This window comes from Malus domestica, chromosome 03 (assembly GCF_042453785.1).
Source record: "Malus domestica chromosome 03, GDT2T_hap1".
Taxonomy (NCBI): domain Eukaryota; kingdom Viridiplantae; phylum Streptophyta; class Magnoliopsida; order Rosales; family Rosaceae; genus Malus; species Malus domestica.
In genome coordinates, this window is record NC_091663.1 from 11,020,657 (window position 1) to 11,032,000 (window position 11,344).

Here is an 11,344-nt window from a genome sequence, read left to right on the forward strand (position 1 = left end):
GTTTTTAAATAAAAGATTAAAAAAATTATAAGTACAAATTAAAATTTAAAAATAGGGGCACATAAAAAAATTATATATATAGATACAAATTAAAACTAAAAAGAAAGTTGGTTGAAAATAAAAAAGTAAGTACAAATTAAAAATAGAAACATATGATACAAAACTCATCCATAAATATAAATATATCAAATGTATGTTTCTATTTAAAGTAGGAAACGTAAAATTTGATATATTTATAAACCAAATGAAATATGATGCAAAATTCAGCCATATATATATATAAACCAAATAATACATGATACAAAATTACTTAAATATTAATAAATATGTTCATTTACTTGAGTGTTGATAAATGCTAGATTTGAAATTTTGGATGAACTAAACTAAAAGTTGGGTGCCCATAAAGGCAAAAGAGTGTTTAAAATTAGATTGAACCAAATAAAACTGGTCTGAGTACATTGTATTTAAAAAAGTAACCTTCCACTCGTCACCCATGCAATTATTACATGTCGATTGCACAACCCGCCTTCTTCCTATATATACTCGACCCTCGCACTTGAGAACTTAGATTTGAAATCTTATCTTACCAAACCCTAGCCCTGTGATATCCTGGTCTTCTTTATATATATATTGTCTGATACTCACACCAGATTTCTCTGATATGAGATCAGATATAACACAAAAGAATCCCAACATAACCCTCTCTCTAGTCGCCAGTCTTTAGCTCCTGTTTGGGGCCGATGGCAGCCACCCTTTCAACCTTTGTTATCCTCCTCCTTTCTCTCCTCCTCTTCCTTCCCCGTACCTGCGAGGGCCCCGATTTCCATCAGAGAAGGGAGATCCCACCTTTTACGGAGGGTGTGAATGGAGCTCTGTCTCCAGGCTTTTCGTCGTTCCCGGCACCTGCGGTGGCCCCATTTTCCGTCAAGGAACAGTAGAGCAACCCACCATCTATGGGTGGTGTGGATGGAGCACTATCTCCGGGCTGTTTGCCCATGTTTCAAGGTATTTTGATTTACGGCTTTTAGGCTATGATTTGGGGGCTCTGCGCTCAAGATCTTTCAAAAATTCGAATCAACCCTCCAACCCCTCAATACCAGTTATAGCCATCCCCTCCAGATTTGAAAGATCTCATCTCAACACTTGTTCGCAGCTGATTCCGTGCTTCTCTTCGATCAAAGACAACTATTTGTTGTCATTTCTAGAAAGGTCTGGTATCTCTTTAGAATGGTGTTTACACCACCTGATCTTTTCTGTTACTACTTGGTTTGGGCATTTAGATGCCTATTGTGTGCTTGCTATCGGTTGAGGACCAAATTTATGGCAATCCGTATGGGTATGGTTTAATTGGATATGCAAATTTGACACTTTTTCACCGGCGTGACTATGATGGGTTTGAATTTTGCTTCATGCGGAGGTTTTTCTAGGATTTTCTATCCGCTGGTCATCTCTACCAATTATGCGTGGAGGTGGCCGGCGAAGCTCTGTTTAGGGTGTTTAGGTTTTTCTGTGTGCCCACACTTACTCACACACACGCTCGCACGCTTACACATGCACACGCATGCACCCACACAAACACACACAATCGTCGAGAAAGCAGACCACATCGAACCGCCTGGACCCGTAGTTTTATGATCCTATAGTTTGAAAAAGAGAAAATTAGCCCAAATTTAGTGTTCTTATCCTTAAATAAATGAACTTTTATTACAAATTTTTACACGCGGTGGCAACATACAATTAAGATTCTGAGATGTAGTTTAGATAAGAGTTGCTGATATTTATCAACTGATAAATTTTTTAGCTTTTATGGGTAGTATACAATAAGAGAAATTGTCCTATAACGCACACCAATTACACTGTAATTAGGGTGAGATCTAACCTATTCTCTTGTCCCTGAATAAATGACAATTTATTACGGGTGGCCATTTATTACAAATAAAGTGATAAAACGGCACAAATATATGACAAAAATGGCATAAATGATGTGCTCCATTAGATGGACAGAGTGTAAATGGCGAGCCTGTAGATACCAACAAAGCCCTTCTGAAGAGTAAAAGCCCATGCAAACGAAAAATTTTTAGTTACGACGAAACATGGATAGTACACCACATGTTTCTATATAAATGGTGGAAAATTTTAATCTTTAAGTTATTAACCTTTAACACACATATCCCACAATTTATATGAAAACACATGATGTACCATCTCGTGTGATGGTCACACTGAAAAATCTCTCCATGCAAACACCCCTTTACTGTATGTCGCCTCCATCTGTCGAATTTCTCTGATCACTTTTTACCTTACATGCAGATGATAAGACGAGCACGAGAGATGCATGCCTTGGATCAACACCTCCTCCACATCGATCTTATCATCTCCATGGGCATCAACACCTCCCCCAGATCGATCTGATCATCTCCATTGTTGTGTCCAGGTGTTGTCATTCTCTCTACGTCAACTTAATGATCAAATAGGGTTTTAACAAATGTCAAACGCGGTCAGTGCATGGCAGAAGCATTCTTCCTTTTCCTTTTCTCTTTTCTGCTTTAGTTAATTTTTACTCTCGAGAATTGATCCAACCCCAACACTCAAACAAAATCCTAGTCCTACTTATTGTGGGTCTCTCTAATTTGAAATTAAATGTCGTCACACTTTTCCCGGGCTAAAAGCAGCTTTCTTTCTTCTTTTTATTTACGACCCAGATTCTATATTAAATTCTCCTTTTCTGAAGTTCATTAATTAGTTCTGATCATTTCTTCTGTCAGATATTGTAATCATCCTATATCGCAGATGAAATGGCTTCTGAACTAGCTTCAGCTGAAATGAGTTGCATGACTCTTAGAAAAGATCCGTTGAACTGGTTCTCAATCGGTGAGGCCGTTCAGGGAAGCCATTTAGACGAGGTGAAGCGTATGGTGGATGAGTATCGGAACCCTACGGTTAAGGTCGGAGGGCGTGGCCTGACCGTTGGTCAGGTGGCGTCGGTTTCGGTACGTCATGTGGTTGTTGAGTTGTGTGAGTCGGCAAGGGCCGCGGTGGAGGCAAGCAGCGTTTGGGTTGTGGATGGTGTGAACAGCGGCAAGGATTTATATGGGATTACGACCGGGTTCGGTGCGAACTCGGACAGGCGGACGAATCAAGGAGCGAATCTGCCGAAGGAGCTCATTAGGTGACTAATTCTGTGTTTTAAAGAACTCCTTTTGCATGCATGGTTTAACTATTAGGAATAAAATTATATGAAAAGTCCTATAATTTGTCTTAAACAGCTAATCTTAATTAATGAAGTTTCGCTTAAACCATATTAATTAGGCTTATTGAGTTACTTTTTGATAAAGTGAATTTTGTTTTTCTTTCCGATCCGGCACTTTTCAATCTTGTTCCTATGGTCATTTACTTTTCTTATTTTCTCATCGACCTTGAGTTGGTTTGTTAATTATATTTTACTTAAGTGAGTAGAAAAATAAGATGGGTGAAGATAACAACTCTCTACTTTTAAAACATGCACATCATGCAAATCATATCCATGTAATTTACTTTGGTTTGTAATTAAGCTTAAATCCCAAAAAATATCGTACTCTTTCATGTTTTTCATGAAACTCATCTCAATTGAACCTAGTTCAGAAGCCATTTCTTCTGCGATATAGGATGATTACAATATCTGACAGAAGAAATGATCAGAACTAATTGATGAGCTTCAGAAAACCTTATTGGGTTTTTATAGCTCGTGAGAATTTAATACAGAATCTGGGTCATAAATAAAAAGAAGAAAGAAAACGGCTTTTAGCTAGGGATGTGTGTTAAGACATTTAATCGCAGATCAAAGACGGTCACAAAAAACACGACGACGATGATGTTTATTTGATTCGTCGGGATTGGATTCTCTGAAAGGGAGTGAAAATTAGTTAAAGTAGGAGAAGATAAGGAGAAGGGACGATGCGTCTAACCTTCACTGATTGTGTTTGTTGATTTTCAAAGTATGTTTTGTATTTTCATCATAATATCATTACAATTGTACAACAATATATAAGGAGATTGACTCTTTGATTTACACCACAAAGGTGGCTTAGGGAAGACAACCGACCAAATGGTTTAGGAAAGACAAGCTCCTTGAATTAAGGAGTTGACACAAAGTTGATTGACACAAAGTTGACACAAGGTTGATTGACACAAAGTTGATTGACACAAAGTTGCTTCCAATATGCCCCCTCAGGCTGGATCCAGGAGGTTTATGGATCCAAGCTTGGACAGAAGTCGCTGAAACTGATGAGAAGCCAAAGGCTTTGTGAAGATGTCGGCCAGTTGATCGAAGCTTCTTGTATAGTGTGTCTGAATCACCTGCGACTGCACCTGTTCCCGAACGTAATGGCAGTCAACTTCAAATGTGTTTCATCCGCTCGTGAAACACTGGGTTTGATGCTATATGCATGGCTGCCTGATTGTCACAAAATAAGGACATAGGAAGAGTTGTAGGAACACCTAAATCGCACAGAAGCCCCTTGAGCCAGATCAACTTACACGCAGTTGAAGCCATGGCACGATACTCAGCTTCGGTACTTGACCTGGCTATAACAGTTTGCTTTTTACTTTTCCATGTGATGTCGGGTCTAGTGATTGTTAGGTAGATTAACTTACCCACCAATCGCTGATAATGGCTGATATCCGTGAGTGGCGTGCCCTTCAAGCTAGGTTTATGCTTGCTGTCGAGAGGAGTAATGGCCGGTTTAGCATCGCTCATGTTGGCTTCCTTGAGCAAATCCAAGACATACTTTCTTTGGTTAAGAAATAGCCTCTTGTGCGAGGTTGCCACTTCTATACCAAGGAAGTATTTCAATATCCCAAGGTCTTTAATTGCAAACCTTTGTCTAAGGGACTGTTTGAGGTTGAGGATCTCGTCAACATTATCACCCGTAATTATCAGATCATCAACATAGATCAGCACAACCAATTTGCCCACAGCTCATGTGCGAACAAATAGTGATGAATCGGCATTGCTGCTTATGAAACCAACACTAGTGAGAACTGAGCTTAGTTTGGCATACCAAGCTCGTGGAGACTGTTTCAGGCCATAAATGGATTTGTGCAATTTGCACACCAAATTCGGTCCATTGCTTTGAGGATGCCCCGGTGGCAATTTCATATAGACCTCTTCTTTGAGATCTTCGTGCAAGAATGCATTCTTCACATCCATTTGGTACATGGACCACCTCTTGTTTACTGCCACGGACAATAGCACTCTCACGGTGTTCATTTTGGCAACAGGTGCCAACGTTTCTTTGTAATCCACCTCGTATGTTTGAGTGAATCCCTGAGCTACCAATCTTGCTTTATGCCTCTCAATTGATCCATCAGACTTGAATTTGAGTTTATAAATCCATTTGCAACCCACAGCTTTCTTGCATATGGGAAGTTTGGTGATACTCCAGGTGTTGTGTTGATCTAGAGCTTTAAGTTCTTCTTGCATTGCTTCCTTCCAAACCTCTTGGTTGTTGGCCTCATGGAAATTCTGAGGTTCCTTGTAACTTGATATGGTGCTTATGAATGCAGCATGGGCTGGTGTCACTCTCTTGTACGACACATATTGGGAGATGGGATATGTGGGTTTGTAGATGACAAAGTCTTGAAGTCTTGTGGGAGTTTTCCTAACACGCATTGGATTGCGTCGAGGAGCAGGAAGAGTTGTCTCACACTCGTTCATATTTTGGACCGTATTGTGAGGGTCATCTTGATTATCACCATCTTCATACCGTGTACCATCAGAGTGAGACCCTTCATTGCTACTTTCATTGAGAGATGCATCAATGTTAACATGACTGGGATCTTGTTGTTAAGGAGCCTCAAGTTCGATTCTTGGTAGTGGGAACCCATCCAAGATGTCATCATCTTGACTTGTGATTTCATGTGACTTGCTGAAAAAAGGATTAGTTTCAAGGAATCGAACATCTTTGGACACAATCAATCTTCTTAGTTAAGGATTATAACACTTATATCCCTTTTGTGTAGATGAATAACCAAGAAAAATACATTTAACAGCTCTAGGATCTAATTTATCTCAGTGATGAGATTGAATATGCACAAAACAGATGCAGCCAAAAACTCGAAGGTGTGAGATCAATTTTACTTCCTTTCATGACCTCTAGGGGAGACTTGAAATCCAAGACTCGGCTGGGTAATCTATTGATGATATAAGCAGCTGCCGTAACCCCTTGGGACCAAATTTTTTTGGTACATTCATTTGTAGCATTAGTGCTCTTGTTTTTTCAAGTAAGTCACAGTTTTTGCGTTCGGCTACACCATTTTGTTGAGGTGTGCCAACACAACTTGTTTGATGCATGATGCTATGAGTGCTTAAATATTGTTTCATGATATGGGACATATATTCGGTGCCATTGTCAGACCTTAAGGTTTGAATTTGAGAGGAGAAATGGTTTTTAACAAGGTTATGAAAGTCCTTAAATACTTCCATAACTTCATTCTTAGACTTTAGAAGATACAACCATGTGACTTGAGAGAAATCATCAACAAAGATCACAAAATACTTATAACCATCAAAAGATTCACTAGTTGGTCCCCATACATTTGAATGAACTAGTTCAAAACACTTACTAGCCCTGGACAAAGAAGAGTTAAAAGATAATCTAGTGGCCTTAGACAAGTGGCCATGTTTCACAAGAAATAGCATCCTTCCCTAAGTTTGGAAATAAAGTTGACAAAATGGGTGGAGAAGGGTGAGCTAAATGTTGATGCCACAATTGATTATCTTGAATGGGATTGAACTTGGCTTGGAACCCTTTGGGATTGCTTTTTGATATGTAATAGAGACCTTCTAAATAAAACCCTTCACCAATCGTCTTCTTGGTGGCACAGTCCTGAAAGATGACATTGTGAGGAGAATATATAGCTAAGCAATTCAAGGTATTTGTGATCTTTCCCACATATAGAAGTTGAAATGGGAAGGAAGGTACATACAAAGCCATTGATTCAATTTCATCTGACATTATTTTTATTTTTTCCTTTCCTAAAACCTTTACACTCTCACCATTTGCAATTGAAACTTGGAAAGGATTAGTGAATTTTTCAAACTTTTGAGACTTAGATACATGGTTAGTCATATGATCTGTGGCACCCGAATCTACAACCCAAAAATCATGCAACATATTTATTTTAAGAGCAGTTTTAAAGGCTTTCATGATACCTTGCATGTTCTCTTGGGGTACGAGTTTCGTGTCTGCCAAGAAACCCGCAAACTTGCCGAGCAATACCGTCGTGTTCCCTTCTCCTGTGCTGTCTGCACGGTCAATTCCAGCCCTTCCTTTCTTGCCTTGAAGGTAAGACACAAACTCATTCATGAGTTCAACTAGATTTGCTGTGAAGTTCTTGAATTGATCAGACCCATTAGAGTTGGAGGCAGACGCATGATTTGCTCGGTGTGTAGTACGATTCACCCTTTGTAAACCCTTGTTGTCCTTCATGAAGTCAGGCTTTAATTCTGGGTGTAAAATCCAGCATGTGTCTTTAACATGACCTATATTGTTGCAGTGTTGACACTTCAAGTTCGGATGCTTTCCTTTGTACATTCTCTCGTTGGTTAGATAGGCCCTAGCCTCAGGTACATTGGCCATTATACCCATGTTCATGACTTTCCTCCTTACTTCTTCACGTTGGATTGTTGCACATACACTGGTGAAGGAAGGAAGTTCATTGTTCATGAGTATGTGACATCGTAGATCTTCATACGTTGAATCGAGACTGGACAAGAGTTGAAATATCTTGTCTTCTTCTGCTCTCTTTCGTAGCAGTGCTGCGTCAGTTGTATGAGGGCGATAAATTTCCAACTCATTCCACATGTTTTTCATGCTTCCTAGGAGTTGCACAAACGGCTTTCCGTGTTGTTGCAAATCGGAGATGTCATTCTTTAATTGGAAAACCCTTGCAGCATTGTTCTGGCTGCCATACATTTCCTTGACCACCTCCCATAGCTGGTATGAAGATTTAGAGTAATTGAATATTTCAGCTAATTTCCGTTCCATGGAATTCAGGAGCCATGACATAACTAGCTGATCCTTGCTAAGCCAGGATTCATAGATTGGTGAGAAAGCATCAGGCACTTTGATGCTTCCATTTATGAACCCTAACTTGGACCTTCCACCTAGAGCCAAGGACACTGCTTCGACCAAGGCAAGTAACTAAACTCATTCAACACGACTGAGCTTAATCTTTGATTTGGGTTGACATCCACCTCATGCACATTCATGGAGGAAATCACATGTGAACTTTCAGCTTTTGATCCTAACGAATTGTCTTCAGTCATTTTGAAGATTGAATACGCTTGGATAGTAGTACAGCAGAGGCATGTTAGATTTCCTGCTCTGATACCATGTTGATTTTCAAAGTATGTTTTGTATTTTCATCATAATATGTTTTGTATTTTCATCATAATATCATTACAATTGTACAACAATATATAAGGAGATTGACTCCTTGATTTACACCACAAAGGTGGCTTAGGGAAGACAACCGACCAAATGGTTTAGGGAAGACAAGCTCCTTGAATTAAGGAGTTGACACAAAGTTGATTGACACAAAGTTGTGATTGACACAAGGTTGATTGACACAAAGTTGATTGACACAAGGTTGATTGACACAAAGTTGACACAAGGTTGATTGACACAAAGTTGCTTCCAGTAGTGTTTCACGTTTATTAACCCATGCATATATATACATGTTAGATATACATGTTGTTCATGGAGAGATGTTTGGTCGAATAAGAGACACTGACAATGGTCTCGTTTGGAACTGCAGTCGACAAACAGTTAAAACGAGGGCCGGAATGTCCACTTTACTCGTGTTCTTTTGGATAATTTCATGTCCTCGCATATTTTTCTTACATTAATTCACTTTTGTTATTGTTTGATAACTGATGAAAATTTAAATGTTTTATTCTTCCTCTGGCTTTGATCCTTTTGATTATATGTTTGACAGATTCTTGAATGCTGGAATATTTGGCAATGGGACAGAAGCTTGTCAGTGTCACACACTGACACTGCCACACTCAGCAACAAGAGCTACAATGCTGGTAAGGATCAACACCCTCTTCCAAGGCTACTCTGACATCAGATATGAGATTTTGGAAACCCTCGCAACGCTTCTTAACCGCAACATTACTCCCTGTCTGCCTCTCCGTGGCTCCATCTCTGCGTCCGGCGATTTGGTCCCTTTCGCCTACATTGCCGGCCTCTTAATTGGCCGCCCTAATTCAAAAGCCATAGGACCATCATGCGAGCACCTTGATGCCGAACAGGCATTCCAGCTTATTGGACTAAACGATGGCTTCTTTGAATTGCAGCCGAATGAGGGACTTACATTGGTTAATGGCACAGGAGTTGGTTCTGGCTTGGCTTCCATAGTGCTCTTTGAGCACATCTTGGTTGTTTTGGCTGAAGTTTTAACAGCAATTTTTGCCGAAGTTATGCAAGGGAAGCCAGAGTTTGCAGATCATTTGATGCATAAACTGAAAGGACATCCCGGATAGATTGAAGTTGCTGCTATAATAGAACACATTTTGGATGGGAGTTCTTATGTCAAGGAAGCACAGCAGCTGCATGAAACTTATCTTCTTCAAAAGCCAAAACAAGATCGTTACGCTTTTCGTACCTCGCCACAGTGGTTGGGCCCTCAGATTGAAGTTATTCAACAGTCCACCAAATCCATCGAGCGGGAGATTAACTCGATGAACGATAACCCCTTGATCGATGTTTCAAGGAACAAGGCCTTGCATGGTGGCAATTTCCAAGGTACCCCAGTTGGTGTCTCAATGGACAACACAAGAATATCTTTGGCGGCCATTGGAAAACTCATGTTTGCATAACTTTCTGAGCTGGTTAACAACTTCTGCAACAACGGGTTGCCTTCGAATCTCTCTGGCGGACATGACCCAAGCTTGGACTACGGGCTCAAGGGTGTGGAGATAGCCATGGCAGCGTACTGCTCGGAGCTTCAGTATCTTGCGAACCCTGAGACCACTCACGTCCAAAGTGCTGAGCAGCACAATCAAGACGTGAACTCGTTGGGTTTGATTTCGGCAAGGAAAACAGCTGAAACAGTTGAAGTCTTGAAGCTGATGGCCTCAAACTATTTGGTAGCACTTTGCCAGGCTATAGACTTGAGACATTTGGAGGAGAATATGAGGAACAGCGTCAAGCTTGCAGTTAGCAACGTTGCGAAAAGGGTTCTAATGGTCGGAGGCGTTGGGGATCTCCATCCGTCAAGGTTTTGTGAGAAAGATTTGCTCAAAGTAATCAACGATGAACCTGTTTTTGCTTACATCGACGATCCGTGCGGTGAACATTCTGTCATTGTACATAAACTGAAGCTAGTCTTGGTCAATCATGCACTGGCAAACAACAATGACATGACGAACCCAAGTGCTTCAATCTTTCTGAAGATTGGTGCATTTGAGCGATAATTGAAGGCAGTTTTGCCCAAAGAAGTTGAGGAGACTAGATTTGCTTTTGAGACTGGCTATCCAGCTCTTGAAACCGGATCGAGAACTACAGGTCCTATCCTTTGTATAAGTTTGTGAGGGAAGAGCTAGGAATTGAATTTTTGACTGCAGAGAAGATCAGGTCGCCGGGAGAGGATTGCGACAAAGTGTTTACAACAATTTGCAGCGGAACGTTAATCGATCCGCTCCTGCACTAGCTCAATGAATGGGATGGCAGTCCCCTTCCAAAATGTTAATAACTCTACCCTGTCCAAAAACAATAATGTTGAAATATATGGTACATATGTACCCAATCCAACAACTATAGAACCGCATAGATGACATTTTTTCATTGCAACATATTAAGTCGTAAGAAAAATATTATCGAAAGCAATCAGTCCGGATTCATAGTGGAGACATAGTGAAGGCATCGGCTGCAGGTGCAGACTTGTGTAGCCCTAAACAACAATGAGTTAAGATGATTATTTTTTGCATTTTTCCTCGTCCACATTTTCTTTTTCTTGTTTTAATTTCTTCCATGTTTCAGTCAGTGTCTTTTTCTAGTTCTTTAGTTTCGCTAAATTTTGGGAGAGAAATAGAAAACATTTAAATGTGATTTTGTGATTTGTGGTTCTTTGCTATCTCTGTAATTTCTTATTCATTCAAAGTTCCAACATAATCACTTTTTGACTTATCTATTATCTGGGCAATATTATGCATGGTCCCAGGTGCAATTGGAACATCAGTGATTGCTACTGTTTGAAATGCTAATTTTTCTCTCTGTATTTTTATTCTTCTTATCTTGGTTTGGGAATTGTCAATTAATTGTATTAATAGTCTGGGCAATATTAAATCAAATTATTT

The 11,344-nt window shown here is 39.9% G+C and overlaps 1 pseudogene; it reads left to right on the forward strand.

Annotated features, from left to right (window-relative positions):
- Positions 1-566: 566 nt before the first annotated feature.
- On the forward strand, positions 567-10,974 carry LOC103423137 (phenylalanine ammonia-lyase 1-like; annotated as a pseudogene).
- Positions 10,975-11,344: the final 370 nt, after the last annotated feature.